Raw genomic sequence first — 11,971 nt, 5'->3', positions numbered from 1 at the left:
TAGAAATACAAATTCTTGAGACCTTCCTGCCCGCCCCAAGACCTACTATATCAGAAGCTCTGGGCATGGGGCCCAGCCACCTATGGTTCGACAAGCCCTCCAGGTGATTGTCATGCTTGCTCACATTTGAGACCCACCAACCTGCTGGATTTTCTAATGACATCCAGGTGACTTTAATGGTTAGCAAAGTCACTTGGGGGGTACTGGGCTCATGACTACATTTTGGATAAGTGGGTTTGGCTCTGAATAATGAGGTTTTAAACAAATCTGTCCCAGAACCAGTACAAAATAATTAAATACCTCTTAGCTGAACCGTTGAGGCAACTTGATCTTTTTGATGGTTCCAAATATCTCCAGGCTAATTTACGTTAACCAAATTCTTGTTAAAATACATTTGTGTCAAGCAATGGAATTGCTGATAATAAAAGTATAATCAACATGTTCTGACTGTTTCATGATGAGAGGTCCTATCCAATTAGAGTGCTTCCCTAATCAAAGTCCCTTCATTCTCAAAGGAGCTTCACTGAATGGTGGTGGAAGCTGCTTAATTAAAAAAAATTTAGTGAGGTTCAAACATCCTTCAGAAACAAGGTCCAGATGACATTTCTCTCTGTGCCAAGTTAGGAAAGAAACCTCCAACACAGCACTTAGAAATCTTGGTGTGAAAACCCGCATGAGACCTATCCACAGAAAGAAAAGAGAAAAGGAAAATATATTGATCTTAACGATATCAGTGAATTTTTATTTAGGCACACTCTAGCTATTGGGGACCCCATGTGTTACAGAGCAGAACTGTTCCATAGGGTTTTTTTTTTTTTTTGGCTATAATCTTAGCAGGAACAGATTGCCAGGCCCTTCTTCCAAGATACCACAGGGTGGGTTTGAACCACCAAGCTTTAGGCTAGTAGTTGAGCACAAACCATTTGTGCCACCTAGGGACCCTGTTTGAAGAAATAGTAATCTTTTTTAAAAAGTCCATGAACCATGACTTTAGGCCAGTCAATAGAGGACATTAGAATAGAACCAATTCTCTGAGAGTCTTGTCTTCATGGCGGCTGGAAAGCCACTGAAAGAGATGGCAAAAAAACATTGTTAGTCTGTGCAATAAAAGAAAACATACAATATAAGTGGCCCTTTGATCAAAACGCCTTATGCAATCACAGAGCAGTCGGTAATCAATGTGCCTGCTAAAGGAAAGCAGAGAGGATGAATCCATGCTAATATACTTGATGACGTCAGACGATTCAACTACAAAGAATTATTTCCCTTTCATCCCAAAAAAGAAAATCTCAGTGGCAAATTCTGAAAAATTCTTGGTCTCATCTAAAGAAACAATTCTTCATCTCCAAAAGGTTCAATTCTTGCTAGAACGCATCAACTTTCAAACCCTCATTTAACTTCGTGTACTTTTTTTTTTTTACTTTAATAGGACCTACAACGGCATTAGAATCCTGCAGCTCTCTAACAACATTAAACTGCTCCAACTAGTATCAGGATATCCAGAAAGAGTAAAATAAAATCGGCCATGTCATTTAATGCTTGCCCAGTTTGCCTTGGACAAAACACCTCTTTGCAGTCTTTTTACGCTTTCAAACATCACTTTGGAGTCAAGTGTAAGCAAATATTTAGCTGAGAGGAGGAAATGAAAACCTCACATGCACTAAACGTCTATATTGTTCCAGGTGAACAGCTATCATTATTTTCATTGTTAACAGGCAGGAAATGGGTTCAGGAGCTGTTGTGAAGCTTACTCAAAGCTTGAGCGTCTCTAAGAGGCCAGCCTGGGTTCCAATACCTCATGCCCTTTCCACGTCCCTTGGCTCTCTCTGGAGTCCCTGGTGGTGCAAACGGTTAGGCGCTTAGCTACTATCCAAAAGACTGGGGGTTAGAACCTACCTACCCAGAGATACCTTGGAAGAAAGGCCTGGTGATCTGCTTTCAAACAGTCACAGCCTTGAAAACCCTATGGAGCACAAGTCTACTCTGAAACACACGGGGTCACTACAAGTTGGAATCAACTCGACAGCAACTGGTTTGGTTTTTGGTTTGGCTCCCTCTGAGCGGTTTGCTTTTTTAGGGTTTTTTTTTTTTTTCAGCCCAAACTGACCCTTTTATTACCAGTCAAATGTTCAGAATATCTGCCACTTTCCCCAACCTCGAAAGGAATCCATAAAGTACAATGAGACAAAATACAATCCTGCACTGAGGAGCACTACGTTAAGAGTGAAAAAGTAAAGAGTGGAGGTGTTACACTTCAATTGTGCCCCCTAAGAAGATATGTTGAAGTGCTCGTCCCTGTACTTATGAATGTGACCCTGTTTGGGAATAGGAGGTTTTCTTTTCTTATGTTAATGAGGCCATACCAGAGCAGCATGGGTCCTAAATCTGATCTTTTCTGACATGGAGAGACACACACACCGGGGGAAGACACCATGTGACAATACATCCAGAAGCCAAGGAACGCCAAGTGACACTCAGGACTGCCAGAAGCTGAAAGAGACAAGAAAGGATTGTTTCTCTACAGCTGACACAGAGAGGGCACAGCCCTGCAGATGCACTGATGTGAACTTCTAACCTCCAGATGTATGAGACAATGCATTTCTGTTCTTTATTTATTTTTTTATTTTGCTTTAGGTGAAAGTTTACAGCTCAAGTTAATTTCTCATACAAAAATTTATACATGTATTGTTTTGTGACATTAGATGCAGTCCCCACAATGTGACAGCACACTCCGCCTTTCCACCCAGGTTCCCTGTGTCCATTCAACCAGTTCCTGTCTCTTCCTGTCTTCTCATCCTGCCTCCAGAAAGGAGCCTCCCATTTGGTCTCCTGTATCGGCATGAACTAAGAAGCACACTCCTCATGTGTGTTATTTTTTGTTTTACAGTCCTGTCTAAACTTTGTCTGAAGAGAGGGCTTCGGGAGTGGTTTTAGTTCTGGGTTAGCAGAACATGTGGGGGCCACATTTTTGGGGGTTCTACCAGTCTCTGTCAGGCCATTAAGTCTGCTCTTTTTACATGAATTTGAGTACTGCTCCACACTTGTCTCCTGCTCTGTCTGGGACTATCTGTCGTGTTTCCTGCCAGAGCAACCATTGGCGATAGCAAGGTACCATCTACTTCTTCTGGTCTCAGGCTGGTGGAGTCTCTGGTTTATGTGGCCCTTTTGTCTCCTGGACTAATATTTTCCTTGTGTCTTTAGTGTTCTTCATTCTCCTTTGTTCCAGGTGTGTTGGGACCAATTGATGCATCTTAGATGGTCGCTTGCAAGATTTTAAGACCCCAGATGCCACGCACCAAAGTGGCACGCAGAACATTTTCTTAATAATTTTTTTTTTTTAATTGTGCTTTCGGTGAAAAGTTACAGCTCAAGTTTAATTTCTCATACAAAAATTTATACACACATTGTCATGGGACACTAGGTGCAATCCCTGTAATGTGATGGCACACTCCCCCTTTCCAACCTGGGTTTCCCATGTCCATCCAACCAGCTCCTGTCTCTTTCTGCCTTCTCATCCTGCCTCCAAACAGGAGCTGCCCATTTAGTCTCATGCATCTGCTTGAACTAAAAAGCACAATCTTCACAAGTATTATTTTATGATTTATAGTTCAGTCTAATCTTTGTCTGAAAAGTTGGCTTTCAGGAATGGTTTAAGCTCTGGGTTAACAGAGAATCCAGGGGCCATGTCTTCGAGGGTTCCTCTAGTCTCAGTCAGACCGCTAAGTCTGGTCTTTTTATGTGAATTTGAATTCTGCACCACACTTTTCTCCGGCTCCATCAGGGACTCTCTCTCATGTTCCCTGTCAGGGCAGTCATTGGTGGTAGCTGGGCACCATGTAGTTCTTCTGGTCTCAGGCTGATGGAATCTCTGGTTTATGTGGCCCTTTTGTCTCTTGGGCTAATATTTTCCTTGCCTCTTTGGTGTTCTTCATTTTCCTTTGTTCCGGGTGGGTTGGGACAAATTGATGCATATTAGAATGTTTTCTTCTGTGTTTAAACCTTTTCTTGAGTTCTCATAACAGTGGTCTCATACAATATTTGTCCTTTTGCGACTAATTTCACTCAGCATAACGGCTTCCAGATGCACCCATATTGTGAGATGTTTTGTGGATTGTTCATTGCTCTTTATCATTGTGTAAGCACACCATAATTATCCATTGTGTGAACACGCCATGATTTGTTTATCCATTCTTCTGTTGATGGGCACCTAGGTTGTTTCCATCTTTTGTTGTTGTGAACAGTGCTGCAATGAACATGGGTATGCATATATCTATCCATGTGACAGCTCTTATTTTTCTAGGGTATATTCTAAGGAGTGGGATTGCTGAACTGTATGGTGTTCCTATGTCTAGCTTTTTAAAAGGAAGCATCAAATCAATTTCCAAAGTGGGTGTACCATTTTACATTCCCACCAGCAATATTTAAGAGTTCCAGTCTCTCTACAACCTCTTCAACATTTACTATTTTGTGTTTTTTGGATTAGTGCTAGCTTTGTTGGGGTGAGGTGGGATCTCGTTGTAGTTTTGATTTGCATTTCTCTAAAGCATTTTGGTTAGTGCTATAGCTGCTAACCAAAATGTCGGCAGTTGGAATTCACCAGGCGCTCCCTGGAAACTCTATGGGGCAGTTCTACTCTGCACTATAGGGTCACTATGAGTCTGTATCAACTTGGCGGAAACAGGTTTTGTTTGTTTATTTTCTTTTTTTTTGTTTGTTTTAATGCCTAATGATCCTGAACATTTTCTCACGTGTCTGTTAGCTGCCTGAATGTCTTCTCTGGTGAAGTGTTTGTTCATATCCTTTGCCCATTTTTTAATTGGGTTATTTGTCTTTTTGTTATTGAGGTTTTACAGTATCTTGTAGATTTTAGAGATTAGAACCCTGATCAGATATGACGTAGTGAAAAATTTTTTCCCAGTCTGTAGGTTCTCATTTTACTCTTTTGGTGAAGTCTTCTGATGAGCATAAGTGTTTGATTTTTAGGAGCTCCAGGTTACCTAGTTTCTCTTTTGGTGTTTGTGCATTGTTAGTTAGAGTTTATATTCTGTTTATGCCATTTATTAGGGCTCCTAGAATTGTCCCTATTTTTTATTCCATGATCCTTATCATTTTAGACATTATATTTAGGTCTTTGATCCATTTTGAATTAGTTTTTGTACATAGCATGAGGTATGGGTCTTGTTTCAATTTTTTTGCTGATGGATATCCAGTTTTGCCCACACCGTTTGTTAAAGAGACTGTCTTTTCCTCATTTAACAGACTTTGGGACTTCGTCAAATATCAGCTGCTCATAGAAGGGTAAATTCACATCTGGATTTTCAATTCTGTTCCATTGGTCTACGTATCTGTTGTACCAGTACCAGGCTGTTTGACTACCATGGCAGTACAATAGGTTCTAAAATCAGGTAGTGTGAGGCCTCCCACTTTGTTCTTCTTCTGCAGTAATGCTTTACTTATCTGGGGTCTCTTTCTTTTCCATATGAAGTTGATGATTTGTTTCTCCATCTCATTAAAAAATGCCATTGGAATTTGGATCAGAATTGCGCTGTGTCTGTAGATCACTTTGGGTAGAAATGACATTTTCACAATGTTGAGTCTTCCTATCCATGAGCAAGGTAGGCTTTTCAATTTATATAGGTCCCTTTTGGTTTCTTGCAGTAGTGTCTTGTAGTTTTCTCTGTGTAAGTCTTTTACGTCTCTGGCTAGATTTATTCCTAAGTATTTTATCTTCTTGGGGGCTATTGTAAATGGTATTGATTTGGTAATTTCCTGTTTAACGTTCTCTTTGTTGGTATAGAGGAATCCAACTGATTTTTATATGTTTATCTTGTATCCTGATTATTTGCTGAAATCTTCTATTAGTTCCAGTAGTTTTCTTGTGGATTCCTTGGGGTTTTCTGTGTCTAAGATCATATGATCTGCAAATAGGAATACTCTTACTTCTTCCTTACCGATGTGGATGCCCCTTAGTTCTTTTTCTTGCCTAATTGCTCTGGCTAGGACCTCCAGCACAATGTTGAATAAGAGTGCTGATGAAATGCATCCTTGTCTGATTCCTGTTCTCGAGGGGAATGCTTTCAGGCTCTGTCCATTTAGGGTGATGTTGGCTGTTGGCTTTGTATAAATGCCCTTTATTATGTAAAAGAACTTGCCTTCTGTTCTTACTTTGCTGAGAGTTTTTGTCATGAATGTGTGTTAACACAAACACCAAAAAAAAACCCGTTGCCGTCAAGTCGATTCTGACTCATAGCAACCCTATAGGACAGAGTAGAGCTGCCCCATAGTTTCCAAGGAGCACCTGGTGGATTTGAACTGCTGACCTTTTGGTTAGCAGCCATAGGTCTTAACCACTACACTGCCAGTGTTTCCTGAATGGGTGTTGGACATCAAATACCTTTTCTGCATCAATTGATAAGATCATGTGGTTCTTGTCTTTTGTTTTATTTATGTGATGGATTACATTGATTGTTTTTCTAATGTTAAACCATCCTTGCATGCCTGGTATGAATCCCACTCAGTCATGGTGAATTATTTTTTTGATATGTTGTTTCATTCTATTGGCTAGAATTTTGTTGAGGATTTTTGTGTCTATGTTTCTGAGGGATATTGATCTGTAATTTTCTTTTTTTGTGGTGTCTTTACCTGGTTTTGGTATCAGGGTTATGCTGGCTTCATAAGATGAGTTTGGGAGTATTCCATCATTTTCTATGCTCTGAAACACTTTAGTAGTATGGGTGTTAACTTTTCTCTGAAAGTTTGGTAGAATTCTCTAGTGAAACCATCAAGGCCAGGGCGTTTTTTTGTTGGAAGTTTTTTAATTACCTCTTCAATCTCTTCTTTTTTTATAGGTTTATTATTTTTTTCTATCTCGGCTTGCGTTAGTTTAGGTAGGTAGTGTGTTTCTAGAAACTTGCCCATTTCCTCTAGGTTTTCACATTTGTTGGAATACAATTTTTAATACTATTCTGTTACAATTCTTTTAAATTCAGTTGGGTGTGTTGTGATATTGCCAATCTCATTTCCTATTTTGGGTTATTTGCTTCTTCTCCTGATTTTCTTTTGTCAGTTTGGCTAATGGTTTATCAATTTTATTGATCTTTTTGAAGAACCAGCTTTTGGTCTTGTTAACTCTTTCCATTGTTTTTCTATTCTCTATTTCATTTAATTCTGCTTTAATTCTTATTATTTGCTTTCTTCTGGTGCCCAAAGGCTTCTTTTGCTGCTCTCTATTTATTCAAGTTGTAGGGATAATTCTTTGATTTTGGCCCTTTTCTCTTTTTGGATGTGTGCATTTATTGCTATAAATTGACCTCTGAGCACTGCTTTTGCTGAGTCCCAAAGGTTCTGGTACAATGTGTTTTCATTCTCATTTGATTCTATTAATTTCTTTATTCTGTACTTGATTTCTTCTATAATCCAGTAGTTTTTGAACAAAGCGTTGCTCAGTTTCCATGTATTTGGTTTTTTTTCCTTGCTTTTTCTGTTATTGATTTCTACTTTTATGGCTTTATGGTCAGAAAACATGCTTTGTAATATTTCAATGTTTTGGATCCTGTTAAGTCTTGGTTTGTGGCCTAATATGTGGTCTATTCTGGAGAACGTCCTATGTGTGTTGGAAAAGAAAGTATACTTGGCTGCTGTTGGGTGGAGTGTTCTGTATATGTCTATGAGATCAAGTTGGTTGATTGTGGCATATAGATCTTCTGTGTCTTCATTGAGCTTCTTTCTTGATGTTCTGTTCTTCACTGAAAGTGGTGTGTTGAAGTCTCCTACTATTATTGTGAAGCTATTTCTCTTTTCAGTGCTGTTAGAATTTGTTTTATGTATTTTGGAGCCCTGCCGTTGGGTGTGTATTTATTATGGTTACGTCCTGCTGGTGTATCGGCCGTTTAATCATTACATGGTGTCCTTCCTTATCCTTCTTCATGGATTTTGCTTTAAAGTCTATTTTTCAGAGATTAATATCTACACTCCTGATCTGTTTTGATTGTTGTTTGCTTGATATGTTTTTTCCATCCTTTGAGCTTTAGTTCATTTGTGTCTTTGAGTCTAAGGTGTGTCTCTTGCAGGCAGCTATAGAAGAAGCATGTTTTTTAATCCATTCTGCCACTCTGTCCCTTTATTGGTGCCTTTAGTCAATTTACATTCAGCATAATTATTGATAAATATGAGTTCAGTGCTGTCCTTTTGATGTATTTGTGTCTGTTGTTGATAGTCTCTTTATTCCACTTAATTTTCTGTGCTAAGTCGTTTTTCTTTATGTATTTTCTTTTTATCTTTTTCATTGTTGTTGATTTTGTATTTGCTGAGTCTGTGTTTTTCTTCTTTTTTTATTTGATGTGTAGGATTGTTAGTTTCCTTTGTGGTTACCTTAAAATTTACCTCTATCTTTCTAAGTTTAAACCAATCTTCTGTTCCTTGATATCGCCTTAACTTCTCCATATAAAAATTCTTTGATTACATTATTTAGTCCCTCTTTTTTGTTTTAATGTTGTCATCTTTTTCATATTGATGTCTGTTTCTCTATTTTCAATGTTTTAGCTTTAACTTATTTTCATGACTTCCCTATCTGGGTTGATATCTGGTTGTTCTGTCCTGTGCTCTAGTCTTGAGTTGTTATCTGATGTTATTGATTCTCTAACTGGAGGACTCTCTTTAGTATTTCTGGAAATTTTGGTTTGGTCTTTGGAAATTCCCTTAACTTCTGTTTATCTGGAAATGCCCTAATTTCACCATTATATTTGAGAGACAGTTTTGTTATATAATTCTTGGCTGGCAATTATTTTTTTCTTTCTTTTAAGGCTTCATTAATGTGATTTCATTGCCTTCTTGCTTGCATAGTTTCTGCTGAGTAGTCAGAGTTTAGAGTTATTGACTCTTCTTTGCAGATGATTTTTCGTTTATCCTTAGCCAGTCTTTGGTTTTGGCAAGTTTGATTATAATATGTCCTGGGGACTTAGGATCAACCCTGTGTGGGGTTCAATGAGCTTCTTGGATAGATATCTTCTCATCGTTCATATCAGGGAAGTTTTCTACCAACAAATCTTCCACAATTCTCCCCATATTTTTTTGTTATCCTGCACTGTTCTGGTACCCCAGTCACTCATAGGTTATTCCTCTTAATAGAGTCTCACATGATTCTTAGGGTTTCTGCATTTTTTTTTTTAATTCTTTTAGCTCATTTTTCCTCAAATAACTTTGGTGTCAAGTGCTTTACTTTAGTCTCACTAATTCTGACTTCCATTGCCTCAATTCTGCTCTTTCTACAGAATTGTCTAATTCTGAAATTTTATTGTTAATATTTTGGATTTCTATTTGCTGTCTCTGTATGGATTCTTCCTGCCTGTTAAATTTGTCATTTTGCTCTTGTAAAACCTTCTTAAGTTCCTCTGTTGCTTTGTCTGTGTGTTCCTTGGCTTGGTCTGCATTTTGCCTGAACTCCTTCCTGATCTCTTGAAGAGCTCTGTATATTAATCTTTTGAATTTCTCTAGTAATTCCAAGACATTCTCTTCCTCTGGGAGGTTTTCTGGTTCTTTATTTTGGTTGCTTGCTGAAGGCATCATGGTCTGCCTCTTTATGTGATTTGATATTGACTATTGTCTCCAAGCCATCAATAAGGTATTATATTTATTGATTTTATGTTTGCTTACTGTGTCCTAGATTCTTGTTTTGTTTTGTTTTGATATGCCCACAGAGGCTGGCCAATTGAGCTGCTTTGGTTATTGGCATCTTTGAAGTTCTCACGTCCTGTCACTAGATGGTTAGACTTGCCTCTAGGTATGTGAGCCCAGGAGTCCATTCACTTTTTTTGTGTGGATTCAGCTCAGGTGTTCAGGTCATTGATCACTGAGTGTGTGGTGCAGGCTCTTACCTACAGTCCTAGATGGGCAGGGCTATGTAGGGGTGATTGCAGCAGGCACCGGTATCTGCTGCCATGGGGGTTATGTGCTGAACAAGGCAGGGGGCTGACGGCTGTCCCTGAGTACCTGGGTGGAAAGCATGTCCCTGTTCTCTGGAGTGCATAGGTAAATGGGTTTTGCAGCTGGATTTTGGCCACTCAATGCTATTGGCAATGGGCTAAAGCATAACAATTGTAAGGACGGCACAGGTCCAGGCAGTGTTTCTTTCTGTGGTACATAGGGTCACTATGAGTCGGAACCAACTCAACAGCACCTAACAGCAATAACAAATGCTATTGGCTGTAAGGACTGGGAGACACCACTTATTCTCAGACCCCTGTCATGGGTGGCTAGGTGAAGTGAGTGAAGCCACCAGTCCTCAGGCCCCTGATGTGGGTAAGTGAGAGCTGTACTTAATGGGCAGGGCAGTGCCAAATGTCATGAATCTCCACTCCCCCTTAGCAGATGCAGTTGAAAATAGGCTTCAGGTATATACCATGTTTGTACTATGCTAATGAGGGCCTATGCTGTTTAAATGGGCCCAAACAGGTTTAGGCAGGGTGAAAGGCATTTAAAGTCTGTGAACCCCTTTTACCTGTGCCTAGGTAAAGGGGTCATGCCTGACCTGAAGTCCTGGCTTAAGGGAGCTGAAAGGTTATTTTTCCCATTTGTTACTTATTTGTTAATCTATTCCCTCTCCAAAGCTGGGAGAATGACTTGGGGCACTTGACGGGTCCCACTTCCAGGCCAGGGGTCACAATAGTCACTGAAGCCGAACTGGGATTGGAGCAGAGCAGGGAGGGAGCAGGTGAAGAGGTGAGAGGCACTTCCCAGAGGGGTAAGGTTATTTTGATCCTGCACAGTACATTAGATGCTTTCACTTAACTTTAACAGATACAGCACCTCTTCCCCCTGGCACCAGAGGCTTGTGTGGACCCAGTTTCTCCAGATGTAGAAAACACACCCCTAGTGCTACTGCTTGCCTCAGCCCACATGTGCCTGCCGATTCAGCCTGTAGGGTGCTGCTCAGGTCAGGTCTGGCAAATCTTTGCTGCTTCTGAACCGTCTCTCCCTCCCCCTGCTGCTCAGTCCTACTCCTCAACTTTGTCTTTGATGTTCAGGGCTCCTAGACTGTCATATATAATCGATTCACTTTTGGGGGAGGGGTCTTTGTTGTAAGAGGGAGCACAGGAAGCATCTGACTATTCTGCCATCTTGGCCCCTCCTTCTCTCTTAATAAATATTGTTATGCCAATTGACCTAATGTCCCCCAAAACTATGGTCTTCAGGCTCCAGCACCAGCTACTCTCTCCCTCAAGGTGTCTGGATGTGTCCAGGAAACTTCTTAGCTTTTGCTTTGGTACAGCTGTGCTGACTTGCCTGTATTGTGTGTTGTCCTTCCCTTCACTGAGGTTGATCCTTGTCTACTACCTAGTTAGTGAATTCCCCAAAAATATGGAACACTTCATGAATTTGGTGTCTTCCTTGTGCAAGGGCCAAGCTAATCTTCTCTGTATTCTTCCAATTTTAGTATGTGTGTAGCCAAAGAGAGCACTATATTTCTGTTCTTTAAAGCCACCCACTTGTACTTTTTGTTATGGCAGCTCTAGGTAACAAAGATAGGAAAGAAACCATCATCAAACCAAAGAAAAGCATGAAGACACATTTGCACAATTAGTTTCAACTTCACCCACTCAGGGTCACTGATGATTTACAAAAGAGTATACTTCACGTGGAGTCCCTGGGTGGTGCAAATGGTTAACTCACACAGCTGCTGATAGAAAGGTTGGAGGGTCAAGTCCGGTCCACTTAGAAGAAAGGCCTGGCAATCTACTTCTGAAAAAAATCAGCCTTTGAAAACCCTGTGGAGCATAGCTCTCCTCTGACATGCATGGAGTCGCCGTGAATTAGAATCAACTGGATGGAAACTGGTAAACGGGTAACACCTTAAGTGCTCCCACAATGTGCTTTTTGTTTCTACTTGAAAAACCAATTAATCTAACAAAAATTATAAACGCAAAATATGAGTCCCTTTTCTCAGCCTGATTTTTCCCAAGAGTGTGAATAAGCC

At 40.0% G+C, this 11,971-nt stretch overlaps 1 non-coding gene across 1 annotated transcript; it reads right to left on the bottom strand.

Annotated features, from left to right (window-relative positions):
• Positions 1-11,349: 11,349 nt before the first annotated feature.
• Positions 11,350-11,455, bottom strand: LOC111749899 (U6 spliceosomal RNA). Its single transcript, XR_002785072.2, has one exon. It is a non-coding gene; the product is annotated as a U6 spliceosomal RNA (small nuclear RNA).
• Positions 11,456-11,971: the final 516 nt, after the last annotated feature.

Source organism: Loxodonta africana, chromosome 9, assembly GCF_030014295.1.
Source record: "Loxodonta africana isolate mLoxAfr1 chromosome 9, mLoxAfr1.hap2, whole genome shotgun sequence".
Classification (NCBI taxonomy): domain Eukaryota; kingdom Metazoa; phylum Chordata; class Mammalia; order Proboscidea; family Elephantidae; genus Loxodonta; species Loxodonta africana.
The sequence above is the reverse complement of the archived record's forward strand: the minus strand, read 5'-3'. Positions and strand labels throughout refer to the sequence as shown.